At 41.2% G+C, this 14,700-nt stretch overlaps 1 protein-coding gene across 6 annotated transcripts in view; it reads right to left on the reverse strand.

Moving 5' to 3' along the window:
- Positions 1–14,700, reverse strand: part of LOC119650840 (dual specificity tyrosine-phosphorylation-regulated kinase 2) — a 276,384-nt gene that overhangs the window by 77,555 nt on the left and 184,129 nt on the right. The window lies entirely within an intron of this gene.

Consider the following 14,700-nt stretch of genomic DNA (forward strand, 5'->3'; position numbering starts at 1 on the left):
CAGAATTTATTCAACTAGTGCAAGCGATCATTAACGAGGACCTTTCCGAATCAATGAGGCCCTTACGAAGGAGCTTAATGTTTCTGATGGTTTTATCCGACGAGTCCACGAAGAAATCCGGTATAAATCTACGTTACGCGCAGAAGACAGTTTATGTCGGAGCAAACAAGAGAACAGCGAGTTCCCAGATCAAAACGCCTGAATTAAACATCCTGAAGCACTGGAGATGTTACGGTTTTTTTCTGACAAAACAACTTTTGACCAAGGCCAACCGCACAACTGACAGATGGCCATGTTACAATCCTACAGATGTTCCTGTTGTCATGCACACGAAGTTTCCAGCCACTGTTATGGTTTTGGATTTTGTGAGCAACAAATGGCATGTCACGCGACAACTCTTCCTCACTCGAGAACTTCGAGCAAATTCCGCTGCATATATCGAGGTCGAGCGACACAGTGCGAAAATTTCCATGACCTCATAACACCGAACTTAAGGTCACCTAGTTACCCAAGTCTTATTCCCCTGGATTACTACGTATGGGGCCTAGTTGACCGTAAAACCAAGGAGCATCCTTATAACACCATTTCTTCTTTGAAGGCTGCAATTAATTCCGTTATGGTCAATATGAATGGGATATCCAACGTCCAGGGCCTACACACTGCTTTATGCAGATGATGTTTTCCTAGCATCTGATAGCAAAAATGATCTCGAGCAACTTGTTCAAAAATGGAATGATTGCCTCATGCAATACGGTCTCAGATTGAATTTAAACAAAACTGAATTTTTGACGACCGATCCCCATGAAACAGGCACAATCACTGTCAGTGGCAGTGATCTGCCCAGAGCTGAGCGATTTAAATACCTCGGGTCAACGCTATCAGCCAATGGAGAACTGCGTTATAAAATTGCTTCACGCATTAACGCAACCTGGATGAAGTGGCGTTCCACAACTGGTGTTCTTTGTGATCGACGTATCAACGAACGTCTCAAATCTAAAATTTACCGCAATGTCGTCCGTCCAGTCGCTCTCTATGGTTCTGAGTGTTGGCCAACTATAAAAGACAATTAACGGCGTCTTGCGGTAATGGAGACGAAGATCCTACGTTGGACTAGTGGCGTCACACGTTTAGATCACATCCGAAATGAGGATATCCGCGGCGTCTTCGATGCTATGATCACGTAATTTGTGCCAACGAGAATTCACTTGCCAAGATTGGTCTGAACGTCGAAGTCGACGGTAAACTACCAAAAGGTAGACCTAAATAACGGTGGTTTGATACGCTAGATGGGGATTTGAAAGCCTCGAGATTGCACCCAGATCAGGCATTCGATAGAGCCAAATGGCGAAGCCGATCACGACGAGCCGACCCCGCTTGTGAACGGGATAAAGGCCGAAGAAAAAGAAGAAGATGGTCAATATGAATAAGGAGCATTTGATTTGGGCATGCAATTGTTTCCAAACACGGATCGAGGAGGTTATTGAAGCTAATGGAAGTTTTATTGAATGATTTTGTATGGTAGATATATAATAATTAATTTTACTCTGAAGTTGTCCTTAAATACCGTGCGCACCTTGTATAATAATATTGTTACAAACGGCCGCCAAAAAAAATAATTATTATTTTTATGTTTTGCGGTGATCAAAATTGTGGCCAACTCGACCATCTGAACCCAAAGAGATCGACAGGCAAAGTTAATTGTTCGATTTTTCACTGAAAAACGACTGCTTTTTGGCTATACAACCGCCATTTATTATCGAAATAAAAAAATCGAATATTAAATTCTTATGTAAGTCCGCCAAAGTTCTAAGTTCAGTCATTTCCGAGTAATTTTGGTAACCGGCTTCAAACATGTCATTTGTTGAAAAACGCATTTAAGATCCAATTTCACGTTTACCCTAGGGATTCTTCTTTTTCAACGATCATATCTCAATCAAATTCATTCAAATCGACTTGTAATTTTAAAGACGTATTTTCAGATAGTTATATTTTCACAAACATGCAATGAAAATCGATTATTAAAGTCACAATTGGGGTTAACCCTTCAAGCCACAAGGAGCATAACGGCATCAATAGCATGAAGGTAATATGATGGACTTTTCCCCTGTAAGATGAAAGATAGAGAAAGGGCAAAAAGTTACCTTCGTGGAAAACATATGAGTAACTCAATCTCTTTCATAGACTACAACTTATTTCAGGAAGGTCCAGGCAATAGGATTACAATCACAGACCACTGCTACTGTCTGTCGTGTCGTGATCCATGAATATTGCATGCCTTCACATTGGCCTCCATCGCGATAGCTGCCCACATAAAGTTGATCAAATTGATTTTCCTTTTCATACCCTTATCTACAAAACCCCATCACAATTTAACTAAAATAAATTTCCATTCAAATGTAACAATTTTCTAATGTTGCGAAATGATTGTTAGCCTTTTGCTTTCACGTAGGCCTGTTCATGCTGCATATTATTATATGCATTTCTAAAATTTGTTTTTGGCTGGGGAGGAATGCGCACAAATGCCAATGATACTGGGAATTTTCGAGGCTACAGCTCATGGAAAAGTCACTTTTTGCTATTGTTTAAGAAGGCGTTGTATTTCGGGGGGGGGGGGGGGGGGGGGGGGGGGGGCTTTCGCGCGAGCGCCGAATGATCAAAACGCGAACTAAAACTGAAAATTCAAAAATGAAAAAAATAACGGTACGACGGCGTGCGTGGAACCGTAATATTCCGGATCCGAATGCCCCGATTGAAAGAGACAGTCCAGGATGGATCACATCCACATGTATTATGACGCGGCTTCCGAGGTTTTCTCCCTGCCTTGACATGCTCAGACCATTATATTGGAGGATATCTCTTCATCGTGACTATTCTTCAGGCGTCGCAAGTCATTGAAGCTCAGTTGAGCTTGACCTGCCAACGCATCGCGGCGACTGATGATGACATGTGGTCACGAGGAGAGATCGTGTGGGTTTGGTTGATCCATCCACGCAGGATGCAAGGACGACGTACGTTGTAATTTCCAGAGCGATTGTCGAATACGCACTCAGCGCATTAGGCACCACAACATTTGCCTGCCTCAAATCGTATTGTGCACATAACATAACCGACAGACGTGAAGAAGGACTTAAAGACAAATTCGGACCTGACAGATGAACAACTATGATGATTCGGACGATGACAATGCGCCTCTCGGATGCCAGGCACAATCGCTCACGCTATGTTCTCAGCGGATCGCTCACCGACATCTTTGCCAACCATCCAGTTCCTCTTCCCCATGGAGTCACCGACTCACTCAACCCTACAAGGAGATTTCGATCTGCTGTGTAGTTACGCAGTTATTGAGGCAGAGCAGCAGATTGATATTGAGACTACCACCAGCCTGTCGGAGAAATCAACTGGACCCCTTTTCGTGAGGTTCTTCGCCAGCAGTTTAAGGATTCTCTAGATGACTGAGATATCCTTGAACTTATGCGATGCCGTACCCAAAGTCCATGCGTGGATTTCGATAGCTACTAGAAAGCAAGTCAATAGGCTAGAAACTTCCTCAAGGGAAGATAAATTGATAAAGTGGCTACGTCGTGGGCTGAGGCCAAACGTTTAAGGACAACTTTTCTACTCTCCAGCAGTAAGGTTCGAGGGCAGCGCAAGTTAGTGCAACAGAACTAACTTTAAGGGGAAAATCTCTCAAGAAGGCTCTCTAACCAATTATGCAGCTATTCTGCTGAATCTGGAGAGGAGGTGGAGATAAAGTGCATCTTAAGAAATCCTTAGTCTAATAATCGAGATTTTGATTTAGATTTGGTCTTCTGGAATTGTCGGTAGATTCGATATACGTTTAAGGACTGTTGGAATGATTCTGCTACGGTTCCGGATGGAACTTCACGGTCAATTTCGCCATCTTTTTAAACTTTTGGGATAGTTTTCTCCTCTTGATCGTCTTCGGCCACTTACGATTGTCTTTGGGCCAAAGACGATCCCACATTCTGCCTCTCCTGCGATCGAAATTCCCAGCAAACGTCGAGTAAGTTTTGCAATCACTTAGGATTGGTATTCTCCGGGCCAAATTCTTCCGTATCGCCCGAAGGTTTGCGTGCATGATCCTTGGTGAAGGTGGACTCGAGATTAGAACTGTGTTACTGTGATAATTTCCTGTCAGTTAACATAGGATTTGATTAATAAATAGAATGTGAACTCAAGACTAGTGAAGTTTTGACGCAAACGACAATATGAAGAGGAAACTTGCAACCTAATTACAGAAAGACATTTACATTCTTCCATAGCTTTTTGTTTACGAAAACGAACCACGCGTGTGGTCGAGCCGCTATTTTTTTCTGTTTTTCATTTGCAGCTTTAGCACACCTATTATATTTCCTTAAGTAAGTGCGATACTTCGATAGTTGTTTGTTTTCAGATTCCGGTGTGCGACAATGCATCCGAATAAGGACACGTGAAGGCTAGTAAAGAGAGAAGCAAGTGCGTGCCGACGGAGCATCAATAATTTCCCCAGCTTTTTAGGTTTTTTGGATGGCGTTCCCATCTTGGTCGTCTGATCCTCGCACAATCTTAAGTCATTACACAGTAACTTACTGCAAACTTTCCTCAAGTTCGATCTAGGTGCAAACAATTTTGCAGTAGTTTTTAATGTGAGTAATACTAGAAAGTTTGCCGGAAATCCAACAATTTTTAACAAGGTTATAGTAGATCAAAGCTGCGTCTTCCATGTCAAATTACTTCTATATTTTACTTCTACTAGGAAATAAAATGTCGGTATCGCATTGAATTGAATATTGGGCATATTTAATGGATATATAATATGAGCTATGTATATATAAATACAATCATTTTTTCGAATAATTGAAGACATTAGTAGATTAGACAGGGCTGACGAGAGAGGAGAGGGATTCCCCCGGAAAAAAGAGATAATAGGAGGCCGACAGAATTTCGACTCTAGAGCCGAATAATTTCCGCGGGCCCGGATTTCCTCTCTACGACCCTGAGATTAGATAAGGCAACAATCTTTCATAGACTTTCAAGATATGATTGTTCCGATAAGCACCAGTTTAAACCAGTGATAGTATTTTGGATATCTTTGGTTTAGAACTTATTACGAGGTTCAAAGCAGAACTGTAGAACAGCTATCTGTAAGTAATCTAAAAAAATATTTGAATTGAAGTATTTACAACTTTGTTACAAATATCTTTCAATGTGTTCCATTGTAAACGATAGTAATGAGCTTATGACGTACCCTTAGAAAGCGTCCTGGACATTATTTCCATGCGCCTACTATAACAGACGAAGCAATTCGTAATGAAATCAATCACGTGTGCTGTGTTCTAGGCGACAAAAAAAAACACCTCGCAATGGAATAACAACGTTATAGTGTATTCAATCAAATTACAAACGCTTAAGTAGTCACGACGTTTCCCAATGAATTCTCAACACCTTTTCACATGAATAGTTCGCAATCTTATTAAAATGTGTATGTGCAAAGTGAAACGCCATGAGGCCAAGAAAGACAGTACCACGTGTTGACACTATATTCAAAGCGCCAGGATAATAACATGATATGAATGTAGGTACGGTATGTATGTGATAAAGTTAGCACGTTAAGAATGTCATTACTTTAGCTACATATTTGTTTTTGGTCTTTGTTGGTGGTTTGATAATAAGGTCAAGGTGGATTACCGTTGGGGAAAAACACATTGCCTGATAGATCCTTCGAAGGAAGGGTCTTTGAATAAGCTATATCACATTCATAATACACATTTACGAGTGGAATGCATATGAACCAAACGCGTTATCTGAATCGTGATCTCCTAAACCGTTAATCCCCCATTTCAGTTGGTATATATTCCAGTCAATTGTTAGGTGGTAGCTGCTAATTAATCTGAATGGAGAATATGACAGAATAAGCGAATTTTATGTTATACCTGCTATGCAAACGAATTCGGTCCCGTGGTGAAAAATAGTACCATTTTTCTAATTTCCAAAGACAGAGTAGTCTGCAAGAGCACTAAGGGAAGGACGTATTGATATTTGCGCTGGAATGTGAATGCGGTAAAAGTGGCTATATTCTTCTCTACTTTAGCAGTCCACACGTTCAGTATGGTATCAGAACTGTCATCTCTGAGGGTCACCGTGATGCTATTGAAGAAGTAGAGCGATGAGCGGCTGATGAAGCTCACTATTATATTAGATCATCGCACGATTCATTTCTTCATGGCATACGAACCACAGACAGGTCGACCTCATGACGAGAAAAACACTTTCTGGCAACTACTTGACACAAAGGCCTATAATGCGCATGGCGACACCTACCTCGTTATTGCGGGCGACTTTAACGGTCATGTAGATGAAGAGGCAGACGGGAACAGGTGCCATGAGATAAGAGCGTTTGGCGAATACAATGAGGGTGGCGAGCGTATATTCAGCTTTGCCAGTACTTTTGGGCTTGTGCTTGTCATCTTCCTTCATTTTATCATGGCAGCAGTAAAGCGCCAGTCGACTACATGCTCATAAGACGCAAGCATTTTATCATCTAAACTGACTGAAAAGCTGTTGTCTGAAACCATCGTATCTCAACAATAGTATTGCTAATATTGCTATCACCCGAATCAAACCACCGATAAAATAACATGAAGGACGCACTGATCCACCTCGAATGAAACGGTTGCGATTTCGTGAGAACAGAAAGAAATTATCTCACCGACGAAACTGCCAACCATTACGAATATCAAAGAATTGTCGAATCAAAATAAAAATACGATCCATTAAGTGGTCGATGTAACTCCTGAAGTCACCAAGCCTGGTAGGCGGATAATCAACCGATATACTTGATTATGAAATAACGAGCTCCAAATGAAGGTCCGTGGGAAGAAACGCCTTTACCATTAGATTTTCGGTGGTAAAACATTGGCCAATTGGCAATTGAAGTGCTAACCGGGAAGCTCTTATTCGTGCGGTCCATTATAAATATCTTTACGATAAACAGGACATTTGGACTCGACAAAAGTCGAGACCAAAGCATACAGGATATGCTTTGGCCTGTTGCGTTAATGGCAAAAATGTTACTCTGCTTACCGATTTAGGAGCGAAAAAGGACAGATGGCTGGAATATTTTGAATAGATTTCAATGGAAGAATTGGTTTATACTGGCCTTTCACAAGCACTGCCTACATTTAAAGCATTTCCACCTGCCAGCGCCACTGAAGTCGAGGAAGCAATCAAACTAATGCAATGAGGGAAAGCAACCAGAAGCTGAGCTCTGAAAAGCATAGACCTGGGATCTAACATTTTAGTTCAGTGAGCTCTTTAGTTCGGATATTAAGGAAAGTAGTCCACCATCTGACTGGCCAGAAAGCGCTACCATTCCAATTCGGGAAAAGAAAACCAGTCCAGCAGAATCTTCAAATTACCGTTGAATCGGATCGCTGTCCTATATGATGAAGATTTCTGAACGTATTCTTGGCAACCGTAATCTTGACTACTTTCGAATAACCATGAACCAGGCTGAATTTTTTAACAATGCGGAACCATTAACACAATATGTACTGCACGATCACTCATGATGAAACACCTGGAGAAGCATCGACCCCTCTACAATATCTTTCTGGATCCAAAGACCGTATGTCACAGGAACTCATCAGGTGTGTTACGCGACATTACCTAATGCTAGAGAAGCTCATGTGCTGGGTTAAATTTCTTTATCGCAATCTGAAGAGTAAAGTTCAAAAGGTGGTAGGTATATCAAAACCGCTACGTATCTTTGTTGATGCTCATCAAGAAAACGCACTTTCACCATTCCTTTTTGTTCTTGCTCCGAATACTGTCACAGGGAACATCCAACATTCAGCACCCTACAAACTGCGTTAAGTAGATGATGCTCTTCTAGCGTCCCAAAGCGAAGCAGATCTGGAACAACTTGTCCAAAAGTAGAATGATCGCCACATGAAATACGATCTCATGTTGAATCTGATTAAAACAGAATTCTTTAGATCCACCACTGATACACCGACACAATGATAGTGACCTAGCCACAGTTAAGTAATTCAAATATATCATATCAATACTATCAGCCAATGGAGAACTGCGTAATGAAATTGCTTTAAACATCAGTGCAACTTGAATGAAGTAGCGTTCCACATCTGCCATTTTTAGTGATCAACGCATTGATGAAAGTCTCAAATCCAAAATTTACCGCAGTGTCGTTCACCCTGTCGCTCTCTATAGTTCTGAGTAGTCGCTAACTCTAAACGAAAATGAAGCGGGTCACGCGGTAATGCAGGCGAATATGTTGCATTGGAACAGTGGCGTAACGCGACATGATCACATATGAATTAAGGACATTCGCGGTTGATATCGTAGAGAAATTGCTAGAGCGGTATATTCGATGTTATGGACATGGCATTCGCTCTGATGGAAACTCATTTGCCAAGATTGGTCTCAAGTCGATGGGAAACAACCAAACGGTTATTCGGAACAACATAGGTTTGACACCCTAGATGGTGATTTGAGGGCCACTCAACTCCATCCAGATTAGGCATATGGCCAAGGAAAATGAAATAACCAGTCACAACGAGCCGACTCCGCCTCTAAATGGGCAAAACAAAAGAAGAAGACCTACTATAAGTATATGCTTTGGAATTATTGTAGTCCATTTCATTCAGTTATGAAATAATGAAATGTTTTAAATGGATTTTCAGTCTTTATCGCGACATTTATACCCTATACTGAAACGAAAAGTAACATGAGGTATTCTTCGAATAATAGAAAGTCACTTGCATGATTTTATAGACCATACGACAGGGGCTTGTCCCGCTGGTATAAGATAGTCATCGTTTACTGATTTAAAGAAGAAAGACTAGAGAACTTCGCGTCAGAGACTAGAGAAAGGAGTTAGTGGCTGAACGCTTTTTAAGTCCCTAACCGTTATATGATGAAGGAGATGGAGGGCATTCAAATGCAGATGAAATTTACGGTGTCAATTAAGAGTCCTTCTCACCCGGGATTTCGGGGATTCTTAACTAACGCAAACTTAGGTTTATATAGCACGTTTAAGCGCTACGCCGATCAATCGCAAATAAAAGGACCGGATTTAGAGGGCTGACCAGGTTCCTTGCCTATCAAATAATTTCAGTTAGGATTTCATGGTCAAAGCCACTTCAGACGAGTTCTTTGCAGACGCGTATTTGATTCGTTCTCCTAAAATGTTCTTCTTTATTGGATTTTCCTACTTTAGTTCGACGAATATGCTATGAAAAATAGTGGCGAGCCCGATTTAGACGACGGGGCCTCGCTATGGAATGTGATAAAATTAAAGAAAAAGTCGAGGTATGCTAGCAAAACTGACATATCCTGACCGAATAGAGTCGTCAGAGAAAGCTTGTCGTCAATTGGAAATTAGATCCAACAATTTTCAAGTTAAAATTCAACAAAATTTCCAACCCAATTTCCATTGAAGTACGAAATATCAACAAATTATGCAAATAAAATCAAAATCTCACTCTCTTATTGAAAAAATGCAGAAAAGCAAGGAAGTAGCAAACCGTCACCTGCCATTTAATCTCTTCATTTATCAGTCAATAGAAAATGTTCTACATTTCAGGGCATACATACAGAATCCGAAATCAGCACAAAAGGAGGAAACCATAAGTTAAATAAGAGCAACTCAACCTTTCGCCCAGCATAATAAGATTTTTTCCATATATTCCTGACTTCGCAGTATTCCAAGTGCCAAAGGCACACCTTCCATTCGCCTCGTCATCCTTATCATTGCATCCGGTGAAGTGCATCAACACTTCACTATTTTCACATCAGAGGACATTAAAGAATTCCTCTCGCATGCATAATCATTGCCTGCATTTTTTAGTTTCTGCTAAATGATGACTTCCACATGTCTAGTGCGCATGGAAAAGGGAGAACCTTCGGATTTTTATGTGCATTGGAGATACGGAAAAGTATGGATGCGCAAACATACTCGTACAGACAGGGAGACACTCGTGAAATACTTAATGCGAGGCGAAATCAACAGCTCGTTCACCATATTAAAGGGCGTTTTCGTAAGTGCACATTACACACGTGAAGAGATAAAGGTACAAATGTTTTGCCTTGAGGTTGCCTCGAAATTTTCATATTTTTTTGTGATGTTAATTTAAATGAATAAAACTGCGAATAGGATGCTTGAGTTCTCTATAAACTCCTCTGAACCAATATTATCAACAATAGAGCCGAAATCTGCAAATTATTTCTGAACTCCACAGTTCATATTGGCAAAAGAAGGTTCAGATGTCGAACGTGTCGGGGATCGTATTTATTATTTTTAGGTTGTAATCGTAATTCTTCACTGACTCTAAATATATATCGAAACAAAGACAAATTTCCTCCAATTTGATCGAAATGTCTGACGCAGCATGAATCGACATATCTCCTGGGACAGATTCACAGAAAAGCTATTTCTTACAAACTTTTATCGACACCATACCCAGGATGAGTTTATGAGCCACTTGGCCTAAAATCAAATGACAAAATAAGGCAGGAAGTCAGCCATCGAAAAGTTACAGCTTCAACTACTCGTACAGGTACTCGCGTCTACGTAAAAGTACAAAGTGTCAAAAAAACCACAGGTAGCCCTTTTCATTTCAATAAATGTTCTGAAGACGGAGCTTTCCTAGGTAATGGATTAGTTATATGTTTCAACTAGGTTTATGTTCTTAGATAAGTTGAAAGAGTGCAACTGACACATCAAAGCGACTGTAGGTTTCAAGTTAGATGGCTGTCGATAGACTTCTTTAGTAGTGATACCAATAAAGAGCGGAGACTGACATCAAAAGAAACTTCATCTTTATCTTCTATAAGAGAAATGCTTTCAGATGAAGTACGTTCCCCAACCGGCGTTCATTGTGATCGATGTATCAACGAATGTCTCGAATCTCAAGTTTACCGCACTTTCTCTATGGTTTTCAGTATGAACGATAATGATTGGCGCCTTGCGGTAATGGAGACGAAATTTACCGCAATGTCATCTGCCCTGTCGCCCTCTATGGTTCTGAGTCCTGGTTGACTATAAAAGACGGTGTCTTGCAGTAATCGAAATGAAGATGTTGCGTTGGACTAGTGGCGTAGCACGCCATGATCACATTTGAAATCCGCGATCTATATGGACTTGCGCCGATGGTGGAAAAATCGTAAGAGAGGCGTTTCCGATCGTATGGTCACGATATTCGCACAAAGAAAAAAACGCAAAACCAAGAATACAGCTGAATTTTCTGCTATGGCTTATATATTATAAGTTATATATTATAAATTCAGCGGATAATTCTATTCATGAGTTATAGCAACAATATCGTAAGGCAAGAATAAGCTGCTTGAGTTGTACATAGACGCCGCGTCCTCAATGTCCGTCGCCAACCATTTCACTGAAACATGACGTTCTGGATGGGTGTTCAAATTTCCGTTACGATCGCGATATGTGAATTTCAGGTAGACTCGTAGGTGGAGGTGTTTTAGTCGTGGAACATTATATTCCCCTCATCCCAATCACCTTCTACTAAGGCACCTCATCTGTGAAGGAATCATTACTCGGGCAGAACTGCGTCTCTTCATTACTTTCTGTGTTTATTTTTCACATTCTTGCCCAGTTTCTCTAGAAGACGGGCTTTTTTATATGCAAATGTTCTCTCAAGTAAATATCCGGATCACCGACTCATCTTTTTAGGGATCTCAATTTTCCCTCAATTGAATATTCGGCCTCTGTGGGTCTATTTATTCCCCAAACATATCACTCCCTTGTTAATAGCTCTCAGAGTTTCCCTGTTCCTGTTTCCTGTCCCGCCTTATAATTTAAAATCTACCATAATCGCAATAACCATTTCCTCGATCCGGATTTTCCTTTCTTTTTTTATCTACCAGTTATTCGGCTTATCTTAAAATTGATAGTCGCCATTCTTTTTCTTGAAGTCAATAATTCATCGTACAATTGATACGTAAGATTTCAAAATTCAACTTCCACAGAGATTTCCTAGCCCTAAATAACTTTCTTTTCTCAGTTGATTAGACCACAGTGCTTCAAAGTATACATATCATGCACCATGTCCGCCTCAGCATTTTATGACATCTTGGAAAAACTCCTTCGCATCGTATCATAAGCTGCGTAGATACCCGATATACCGACAGTAAAACTTTGAGACTTCTTACGTGCGAAAAACCAGCGTAGTTGATCTTCAAATCCCTACGTTCATCCATAAAAACCGTAATCAGGAACGCTCATTCCGAATACCTAGCAAATATTGAAGGCTTGCAGGAATCACGCGAATTTAAGCCCTCCTAGTCTCATGTCCGATAAATTCGATACTCTTTCTCCCTGTGGCAGTGTTGATGTTGATTAATCGGTCAGTCTTCTTAACCTTCTGTTAAAAATATGTAAGCAGCATATTTCTCTTCCCTTTTCGTTAATATTCAATACAAAAACATCTGTAGGTATTCTTTCAAACAAGTGGCAGGAGGTACGTGACATCCCTCTACACAGAAAAAAACGATGCTTCATTGGCATGAATTTTAAAGTAAGCGCTTGAGCGTAACTGCATTATTGAAGTTGATCAACTTTGTCGCTAAATTCCAAAGTGACATCAAAGACATGCAGCCTGGATGACCACACCCAGCTCCCCCAAAAAAAAATATCGCTGGTGTAGCTTTTCAACATCTTTTCACTCCTGGTTGAAGTTTTACTGATGCAATAGAGTAAATAGTTCCTCCTTTTGCAGTTGGATCTCAACTTCTTTCTTCCCTACATCTGGAGTCTCACAGGGTTTCATCCTGGTCTATTTCTATTCTTTCTTCATTAATGGTCTGATGATAATGGCCGGAGTAAATAGTTCTGATCTCGTAGCTAGCAGTATACCTGTGTTCTAGATAGTAGCCTCGGTGAAGAGTGAACTGCGAATGGCCAGTACATATCAGGGCACATTGGAAACCCCTGAGACGTCGACAGCTTTCTGCCCACGTCGATGAGGTGATGAGAGCTCAGCTCTGTCAACGCGATAGTTGTGAAGTGTCCCCGTGTGAATTAGACAGCGATGCTAGCAATGATGCTTCAATGAGTACTGAGATCAGTTAAGCGTAGGTCAGGCCTCAGGGAACTGGAATGGGAGGTTTGTCTCCGAGAGTACATTCGCTCCTGACTATTGCGGCCCGCTCCCTTGCACATGATGAAGTAGCAAGAAATGAGGAAGAGTTGGATGCAGCACGAAAATGCGTGACTGACCGCAGCGCCAAGCGCAAGAGGCAGCGAGAACTGAAACACCCGATCCGACACGGGGACACCTAAATAGAGAAAAAGGCTTGGAAAGGGACGCGGATGCCCATCGCGGGAACGACAACTCTCCGTTTCGAAAAAAAAAAACCCAGTCTAAATCACTTGGCCTAAGTAAGTGAACTCAGACAGGAACTGAGTAGAAGCCTAGTTGATCGTCCCAGCTAAAGCACAACAGGAAAGACTCATTAGGAAATGCGTGACAGTGAAACGTATGTGGCGTCAACACAGGCTGTTAAAATAGGAAGAACTACTGGACCGTATTTCTTTCAACAGACGAACATAGATAGTAGCGGAGGATGCGCGAAAAGCAGAAACAGCTGCTGAAAACACTATAAGCGCCAAACTTCTCGCAGGCAGCCCACTGCGAAACGAACTGGAGAAAAAGCGGAAAGAGGAAGACGTGCCTCAAGGAGACTTCATCCAGGCCCAAAAAAAGAAAGCAAAAAAGGATAAAAGTAAACAACAGGCTACACCCGTCTTCCCGAAGATAAGAAGGCTACGAATAAGAAACTACTAATGAAAAAGACAGGGAAATGAAGAAGGACTAAACCATCGACTCTGCGCATTAAGCCGGCGGAAGGCAAGGTATTTGCGGAAGTCATCAATGAAATCTGCTACAAGATGCCTGAAATCAGTGGAGCAGAAATGTCTTCCATACGGGAAACAAAGGGTGACAGTTCTCGTTGAGTTTTAACCGAAGATGACTAGCAAGAGTGCATTCTGCGAAGCGATCAAAAACGAGTAAGCGAGGAAACTTCTCAACAGTGGGAAAATCAAAATTTAAAGGGTAGTATGCAGGACGTGAATGCGGATAACTGCCAGGTGACGCACACCACATGTCTGCAACTTTTCAGTGACCCCATAAGAGGACAGCATGTCGCCGATTCGGTCAGGCAGATCATCAAGCGAAGACCTACAGTTCAGGGCGGAATTGGAAAGGGCTAGGACGCAACTACTATGATCCGCATCCTACAAGTTAACATGCACAGGCACCAGCTACTAGTGCAATTTACTATTGTTAATCGGCATACAATACCGGAATAAAGACCCAGCTTCATGGTAACTCGACTTATGGGGTAACGCTTCAGGTTCTCGCCAAACCATAGTGAGATTGATTATTTCCGTATCTTGAATGGTGGATGGGTTTCATCAGCAACTATATGTAGACACAATAGATGCAGCCATTTTTGAGAAAAGCGTGTGTGACAGACAGACAATTAGACGGACAGGCAGGAAACCGATTTTTTTAAAAAGCTTTTGAAACTGCAATGTTCATTTTGAACGAATAGAAAAATATTATATTCTTTAATAAAAGTGTAATGGTACCATCGCCATACCAACTATTTTGTTCTAGTATCTTAACCAACCGGAAATATGAGAAATACACA

This window comes from Hermetia illucens, chromosome 3 (assembly GCF_905115235.1).
Source record: "Hermetia illucens chromosome 3, iHerIll2.2.curated.20191125, whole genome shotgun sequence".
In the NCBI taxonomy this organism is placed as follows: Eukaryota; Metazoa; Arthropoda; class Insecta; order Diptera; family Stratiomyidae; genus Hermetia; species Hermetia illucens.